Here is a 9736-nt window from a genome sequence, read left to right as displayed (position 1 = left end):
CTCCAAATCTCATGTTGAAATGTGATTCCCAGTGTTGGAGGTGGGCCCTGGTGGGAGGTGATTGGATCATGGGGGCAAATCCTTCATGAATGGTTTAGCTCTATCCCCTTGGTGATGAGTGAGTTCTTGCTCAGTTTACATGAGATCTGGTTGTTTAAAAGAATCCGGGACCTCCCCCTTCTGTCTCTTCTTCCCACTCTCACCATGCAACATACTTGCTCCCCGTCACCTTCCAGCATGATTGTAAGCTTCCTGAGGCCTCACCAGAAGCAGATGCCAGCACTGTGCTTCATATAAAGCCTGCAGAAGCCCAGCCTCAGATTTTTTATAGTAATTCAAAAACAAACTGTTTTCCCCTTTTCACTTCTCAACTAGCAGTGATAATATACTTTGCAATTACATTTTCCAATTTTGCAATTAATAGATAGTTTTTTTTTTTATTTGACAGGCTTTTTAAAAAAAAGTATAAGGAGAGTAATTTTTATTAATCTGTATTTGTTGAATTACAGTCATGGACTTGGAAATGCTCTGGTGAGATATGACTAACAGAAAGGGAACAGCATCTGCAAGTTAGTTTACATTTTGGAGTTTATGAATTGTATAAAGCTTAGAGAAGACACAAATATTCAGAGAAGGGTGAATGTACGTAAGATCTGGGTTAAAAAAATAGTGTAAGGCCATTCCAAGTTCATGGCCATAGCTGACATGAGCATTTAGAGTAAATCTTAGAGACGGAAATCTAAAATAAGGAGATGGTCCTGAGTTTATAGAGCTGAGCAATGACAGCAACCTTTTAGGAAGTCCACCACTTAATACTTCTTGATTTGGGGCATATTAATTACTCTGTATCTCAGTTTCTCTGCTGGTAATGTGGGGTTGTTGGAATTAAATAATCTGTGAAAAAGAGCCCACTGCTTAGTATGTAATAGGGTTTTCTGTTTTAAATTTAAAATAATAGGCTGGACGCAATGGCTCACACCTACAACTGCAGCACTTTGGGAGGCCAAGGTGGGCAGATCACTTGAGGTCAGGAGTTTGAGACCAGCCTGGCCAACATGGTAAAATCTTATCTCTACTAAAAATACAAAAATTAGTCAGGCATGGTGGCACACACCTGTAATCCCAGCTACTCAGGAGACTGAGGCAGGAGAATCACTTGAACCCACGAGGTGAAGGTTGCTGTGAGCCAAGTTTGCACCACTAAACTCCAGCCTGGGTGACAGAGCAAGACTGTCTCAAAAAAACAAAACAAAACAAAAATGTTGAATAATAATAAATTACTGGATTTTCTATTATTTTAAATTCACCATTACCTATGGAAATTGTTGCACCTATCTTGATCTAAGGAGGTGAGGCCTTGAATAAAATTGTGGTAATTATTTGTAGTGAATAAAGGGCAAGTGGATATTTCAAATGAAGAATCAAAAGAATGTTTCCTCAGTAACTGACCCTAATGAGTTGGAGATATGTGAGCTCTCTGACCAAGAATTAAAAGTAGTAAAGAGATTCAGGGAACTCCAAGATAACACAGAAAAGCAATTCAGAAACTTATTAGATAAATGTAACAAATATTTAAATGTTAAACAAATCTTGGAACTGAGAAATACATTTGCTAAACGGAAAAAGTCAGCAGAGTGGATCTAGCAGAATAATCAGAGAACTCGGACCATTTGAAAATACACAGAGGAGAAAAAAGAAAAGAGTGAAAGTCATTGAAGATCACCTTTTGGGAGTAAAGATATCTGAGGGGAAAAAATCACCTAGAAGATATAGAAAATTACCTCCAAAGACCAAATCTAAGAATTATTGGTGTTCCAGAGGGAGTTGAGCAAGAGCAGGGGTAGAAAACTTATTCGAAGAAATAATAACAAAACTTGAGAAAGAGATAAATATCCAGGTACTGGAAGGTTAGGGAACACCAAACAGATTCAGTGCAAAAAAGATTACCACAAGGCATGTAATAATCAAACTCTCAAAGGTCAGGGACAAAGAGAATCCTAAAAGCAGCAAAATAAGCAAATAACATAAAGGAGTTCCAGTTCATCTGGCAACAGACTTCTCAACAGAAACCATATAGGCCAGGAGGGAGTGCAATGACATTTTCAAAGTGCTGCATGAAAAAAAAACCTGTCATCCAAGTATACTGGAACCAGAAGTAATCCTTCAAATATGAAGGAGAGATATGTCCTTTCCCAGACTACCACCAAATCCATCTTACAAGAAATGCTGAAGGAAGTTCTGCAATCTGCAAGAAAAAAAACACTAACCATGCAGAAAAAAACCCTAATACATTTGAAGATATAAAATCCACTGGTGAAATTAAGTACACAGACAAATCCGGAATATGCTAGTATTGTAATTTTGGTGGGCAGTTTATTTATAACTCTAGTATAAAGCCCAAAAGTCAACTCTATCAAAAACAGTAATAGCTACAGCAACCTGTTAAGAGGTAGGCAATAAAAAATAGGTAAATTGAGATAACTAAAAGTCAAAATATGTGGGACATGGAGTTAAAGTATACAAGTTTTGTGGGGTTTTTTTTTTCCACTTTTTTTGTGATCTAAGTTGTCATCTTAAAATAACATTTTTTTGTAAACCTCATGGTAATCTTACACAACAGTCTGTAATAGATTATTAAAAGTGAAAAGCAACTAATTAAAACATACAATGAGAAAAAATCATTAACCCATAAAGGAAGACAGGAAGAAAGAGAGGACTTACAAAACAACCATAAAACAAGCAAAAAAAATGGCAGTACTTATCAAATAATAACTCTGAATGTAAACAGATTCAGTTTTCCAATGAAAAGGCATAGAATGGCTGAATGGATATGAAACAAAGTATATTCTGCCACTTCACCTATGAGGATGCACATGCTGAAAGTGATGGGGTGGAAAAAGATATTCCATGTAGCTGGAAACCAAAAAAGAACAGGAGTAGCTATACTTAAATCAGATAAAATTGACTACAAATCAAAGACTGAAAAGAGACAAAGAAGGTCACTATATAATGATAAACAGATCAATTCAGAAAGAGGATATAACATTACAAATATCTCTGCATCCAACACCGGAGGTCCCAAACGTATAAAGCAAACATTAATAGATCTAAAGGGAGAAATGGACAACAATATGGTAATAGTAGGGTACTGGAACTCCTGGTGCTCAGTAATGAACAGATCATCCAGAGAGAGAATCAACGAAGCAGCATTGGAGTGAAACTGAAAATTAGGACGAAAAATGTATCTGATGAAGCAATATTAGTTGCCCTGGAGCCTCCAGAACTGAAAAAGAGCTGCAAGTGTGTGCTCCTATGAACATCTTTCCAGAGCCTTTTCTGCACAGCTGGTATTGGCATCATACCAAAAGCAGTGTTTATCAAACTAGATATTAAAAATCAAAATTCATTTTTGCGATAATGACAAATGCCCTGGACCTAACACACATGCACTCGTGTGAGACAAGGCCCATAGGTATCCTCACCTTCCCTCTCCCAGCTCTAGTTAATTTTGAATAATTGTGTATCGTCAGAAAAGTGATCAGTATTAGTTTTTGTTTTGTTGTTCCAAAAATTTTTTTTATTTTTTAATTTTTTGTTTAAAAGCAACGCATGCTGTGTTGACTCTATAACAGACTAATTTGAATTGTTAAAACTGCTCCCTGGTTCTATTCTGGAGAGTAATCTGGGACATTTTAGTGAGTTTTTCCCCCTCTTTTTTGGGAGGGGGAGTATGGGAGGGGTTTGATTTTTAGTCTTGTTTATTTAAATTAACCAATGGATAGCCCTTAAGGGGAGGAGGACAGATTGATTCCACATTTCCACTTCTTAGATCTCATTTAGAAAACATGTTCTCAATCTAGTGCCCTTAGGAAGAAGTATAGTAAATGGTTCATTTAATAAAGTGCTACTTTTTGAAAGTTTCTCTCTACCCTTGAATAGATCCAGTATTTGATGATACTCATGAAAGTGTGTGGAACCTGTCTTGTCCCTCTTTTCTAGTATGCACTATATATGTGACTGTGACTTTCAAAGATATTTGTTTGCCATTTCCTGATTTGGGGGGAAATTAATTCCTAACTTCTTTCATTAATAAATGAAAAAAAGTATTGCACCTTTGAAATACACTAACTGGATTGAATATGTAATTTTTTTTTTTGAGATGGAGTCTCGCTCTGTCACCAGGTTGGAGTGCAGTGGCACCATCTTGGCTCACTGCAACCTCCACCTCCCGGGTTCAAGCAATTCTCCTGCCTCAGCCTCCCCAGTAGCTGGGACTACAGGTGCATGCCACCACACCTGGCTAATTTTTGTATTTTTAGTAGAGATGGGGTTGCACCATGTTGGCCAGGATGGTCTCAATCTCTTGGCCTCATGATCCGCCTGCCTCGGCCTCCCAGAATATGTAATTTAAAATAAATTTTTCTGTCAGTCATTGTCTTATATCCTTAGCATAGATTTGCAACTCAGTAATATGTTTTATTCCTAGAATGAAGCTGGAGACCTGGTATGTACAGAAAATATGAGAGGAGGTGCTAGAAGACATCTATGGAATGATCCACATCCTTTCAAGTTATGAGACTGAAGGCCTACTCCATTAAGAAGCTGGGGGTGAGGTGAGGGTGAGGAGAACACTTAACAACATTGGGAACAGTCAGGGAATCCCCTTATTTCTGTTTCGCATATGAGGAACCCTAGAGCAGCCAGATGAGGCTCTCTAGTTTAGTAAAATCATGGAAAGAGTCTTAAGAAGGCTCTTCATAAGTGTTAATAGGGATTTATCAGCTTATTTTTGTTTCAGTTCCCAATTTCTAAAAATGTTTAGGTAATCTTTTCCTTTCCCCAATCCTAATTCTTATAGATTCGTTAGTGTTGAACCAATGATTTCTCATGTCTCAACTCTTTATATATGCATTCTTTCCAGATGTATTACATTTAAAAAGCCCTATGCATGCACATATACACACACACCAGACTGAACCATGAAGAAATAGAAAGCCTCAATAAACCAATAATGAGTAAAAAAAAAAAAAAAGTCTCCCATCAATAAATAAAAAATAAGCCCAGGACCTGATCACTGCTGAATTCTACTCAACATTTCAAGAACTAACGCCAGTTCTACTCAAACTGTTCAAAAAGATTGAAGAGGAGAGAAAACATCCAAACCCATTTATGAAGCCAGAATTCCCCTGATACCAAAACCAGACAAGGACAGAATGAAACAAGAAAACTATAGGCCAATATCACTAATGAACATACATGTAAAAATTCTCAACAAATTTTGAGATACTGGCAAACCAAATTCAACAATATGTTAAAGGCTGGGTTCAGTGATTCATGCCTGTAATCCCAGCACTTTGGGAGGCTGAAGCAGGAAGACCACTTGAGGTCAGGAGTTCAAGACCAGCCTGGCCAACTTGGCGAAAACCCATCTCTACTAAAATACAAAAATCAGCTGGGCATGGTGGTTCATGCCTATAATCCCAGCTACTTGGGAGGCTGAGGCAGGAGAATCGCTTAAACCCAGGAGGTGGAGGTTGCAGTGAGCCAAGATCACGCCATTGCACTCTAGCCTGGGTAACAGAGCAAAACTCTTTCTCAAAACAAAACATTATAAAGATCACTCACCATAATCAAGTGGGATTCATTACAGGGATGCAAGGATGGTTCAATACATGCAAATCAATAAATGTGATACACCACATTAACAGAACCAAGAACAAAAACCATATGATTTAAATAGATACTAAACAAGCACTTGATAAAATTCGCATCCCCTTTTGATTAAAAAAAAAAAAAAAAAAAAAAAACTCATCAAATTGGGTATAGAAGGAACATACCTCAAAATAATAAAGGCCATGTATGACAAACCCATATCTAACATCATACTGAACAGGGAGATACTGAAAGCCTTTCCTCTAAGATCTAGAACATGACAAGGATTCCCACTTTCACCACTTTTATTCTATATAGTACTGGAAGTCCTAGCCAGTACAATTATGCAAAGGAAGGAAAGAGCATCTAAATTGAAAAAGAAGAAGTTGAATTAGCCTTGTTTACAGATGATATGATGTTTTACTTAGAAAAATCCACCAAAAAACTATTAGAACTAATAAACAAATTTAGTAAAGATGCAATATACAAAATTAACATACAAAAATCAGTAGTATGTATATATGCCAGAAGCAAATGATTGAAAAAGAAATCAAGAATGGAATTTTATTTATAATAGCTCCAAAGAATATAAAACACCTAGCAATTAATTTAACTGAAGATGTGAAAGATCCATACAAGGAAAACTATAAAACACTGATGAAAGAAATTGAAGAGGACACACAAAAAAATGGAAAGATATTCCATGTTCATGGATTGAAAAATTAATATTGTGAACATGAGACTAACCACCGCTATTGACAGATTCAGTGCAATCCCTATCAAAATACTAGTGGCATTTTTCACAGAAATTTAAAAAAATTCTGAAGTTTATATGCAACCACAAAAGACTCTGAATAGCCAAAGCAATCCTGAGCAAAAAGACCGCAGCTGGAGACATCACACTACCTGACTTCAAAATTAACTATAAAGGCATAGTAACCAAAACAGCATGGTACTGGCTTAAAAAACAGACACAGAGGCCAATGGAACAGAATAAAGAACCCAGATATAAACCCACGCATTGACAGCCAATTCATCTTTGATAAAGGCACCAAGAACATATAATGAGGAAAGGACAGTCTTTTCAATAAATGATGCCGGAAAATTGGATATTCATATGTTGAAGAATGAAACTAAACCTGTATCTCTCACAGTATACAAAAATCAAATATAAATGGATTAAAGACTTAAACCTAAAATGTGAAACTATGAAACTACTAGAAGAAAACTTTGGAGAAACCCTCCAGGACATTGGTCTTGGACACAAGGATTTTTTGTGTAAGACCTTAAAAGCACAATCAATGAAAGCAAAAATAAATAGGATTATATCAAGCTAAACTGCTCTGCACAGCAAGGGAAACAATCAACAAAGTGAAGAGACAACCCACAGAATGGGAGAAAATATTTGCAATCTACCCATCTGACAAGGGATTAATAACAAGAACATATAAGGAGCTCAAACAACAGCAAACACACATACACACACGCACAAATAACCTGATTAAAATATGGGCAAAAGATCTGAATAATTTCTCAAAAGAAGACATGCAAATGGCCAACAGGTATACAAAAAAATGCTGAACATCACTACTCATTAGAGAAATGCAAATCAAAACTACAATATCTCTTCCCAGTTAAAATGACTTTTATCTAAAAGGCAATAATAGATGCTGGCAAGGATGAGGCAAAAGGGAAACTCTTGTACATTGTTGATGGGGATGCAAATTAGTACAGCCACTATGGAGAATAGTATAGAGTTTCCAAAAAAGCTAAAAATAGTACTACCATATGATCCAGCAGTTTCACTACTGGGTGTATATCCAAAAGAAAGGAAATCAATATATTGGAAAAACATCAATACACTTATGTGTATTGTAGCACTATTCACAATGGTCAAAATATGAAATCAACCTAAATGCCCATCAGTGGATGAATGGATAAGGAAAATGTGCTGTATTTACACGATGGAACATTATTCAACTATTACGAAAGAATGAAATCCTCATTTGCAGCAACATGGATGGAACTAGAAGCTGTTATGTGAAATAAGCCAAGTACAGAAAGACAAATAACACATGTTTTCACTCATGCGGGACATAAAAAAAGAATCTCATGAAAATAGAGAATAGGCTGGTGGTCACCAGAGACCGGGAAGGGTAGGATGGAAGAGGGGTTTGAAAAGAAGTTGATTGGTGGGTACAAATATATGGTTTGATAGAAGAACTGAAAGCTAATGTTAGATCAGTATGGTGACTATAGTTTACAGTAATGTGTTGTACATCTCAAAATAGAAGAGAATTCAAATGGTTCTAGCATAAAGACAAATATTTAAGGTGATGAATATCCCAAGTACACTGATTTGATCTTTACAAATTATATGAATATATTATATGATCATATCTACTTCTAAACACTATGTACATCTATCACACATCAGTAAAAAAGGAAAAAAAAAAAAAAGCCCTGCTGACATCCTGATTTTAGCCCAGTGAGACCTGTGTCAGACTTTTGACCTCCAGAATTGTAAGATAATAAATTTATTGTGTTTTAAGCCTTTCAGTTTGTGATAGTTTGTCACAGCAGCAATAGAAAGCTAACGCAGTGACCAAATGGGAGTATCTGTAGAATTTTGGTGGTGAATGGTACACGGCAGTAAATTTAAGATTTGACTTTCTCCTTAAAGAATCTCTAATGAGAAAAACAGGAAAGACAGGATTGTTAATTGCAGATCTAAATTCTTATCTAAAGTATTTTTGAGAATTATATTCCAATTATTTAACTACTGAACTCCAACAGGGTATTTAAGTATTCTGTTCCATCTTTGCTATGCTAGAGGCAGGCATTTTAGACCCCAGCTTGAACAGTAAGTCTAGGAATAGGGTTGTCTTTCCTTCCTTTTTGTGCTGTGATTTTTTAAATTATTGTAATCAATTGTCTGTACCTCCCAGCTCAAGTCCTCTAATCAGGCAGCATTCATCAGCAATTGAGAAATAAGTTACAAAATGATTTTGTACATAGTTATTTGATTCAATTCAGCTTTATAGATGAGAGAACTGAAGTTCAGAGGAAATAAGTGATTATCCTTTGTCACATTGCTATTATCCATCTGCTATTGCCAGAGCTGGCCTGGAGCCCAGAAATCTTTTCACCACCCAGTGCTATCTTTCTTCCTCATTATTACATTTCCCGGTCTGGCTTTGGGATTGGATTGCTTCTGGCCTTAGATAACCTTATCTATCCTCTAAAGCAGTATCACACATAAGAAGGAGGTAGCAGTGGAGTGATAGTAGCCTCTCTACCCTCCCTTTTTAAAAAGTCTCTGACAAATAGTCTCATTGTTACTAGAGCAACACAAAATGGAAAATGCTAATAGCAAACATATAGTCATTATGTGTCAGACACTGTTGTAGCCATCTCTATAGTAATTCATTTAATCCTCATCACAATTTTCTGATGTAGATATACTGTTACAGATGAGACCTTGAGGCACAAAGGGGTTACCTCACTTGCCCAAGGTTATACTTACTTGGGATGGGTGCCATCCTTTTGTATAAACTATGATACTTTTTCTCCTTTTTATTTTGAAAAATTTCTAAGATACAGAGAATTTGAAGGAATAGTACAAGAAACACCCATAAACGTATTCTTCATGAATCAAACAATTATACACTTTGCCACATTTTATATCCATTTTTGTGTGTGTGTGTGTGTGTGTGTGATCATTTCGAAGTAGTAGGCATCACAACACTTCAGCATCTTTTATTTTTTAAAAACTCAGATCATTGCTATTTAGGACTTTGGAATCCTTTAGTTTAATTCAAATATTCATTCACTAATGCAGGACTTCACATTCGAGAGAAGCCAACAGAGAAAGAGACAGGACAGTAGAAATTGTGTGGGAGAGTAAAATTAGTTCAAATATCTAATAGCTAGCTATATATTCCATACTTTAGCTATGTTAGGTCCCTCAATTTTCAAGACAACAGTATGATGATCATATTATGAGATCTTATCTCCATTTTAACAGGTAACTTCCAGACATAGATAACTTGCCCAGGGCCACCCAATCAATACACAGCAAAGC

The sequence above is a fragment of the Chlorocebus sabaeus genome, chromosome 21 (genome assembly GCF_047675955.1).
Source record: "Chlorocebus sabaeus isolate Y175 chromosome 21, mChlSab1.0.hap1, whole genome shotgun sequence".
Taxonomy (NCBI): Eukaryota; Metazoa; Chordata; class Mammalia; order Primates; family Cercopithecidae; genus Chlorocebus; species Chlorocebus sabaeus.
This window is presented reverse-complemented; position numbering follows the sequence as displayed.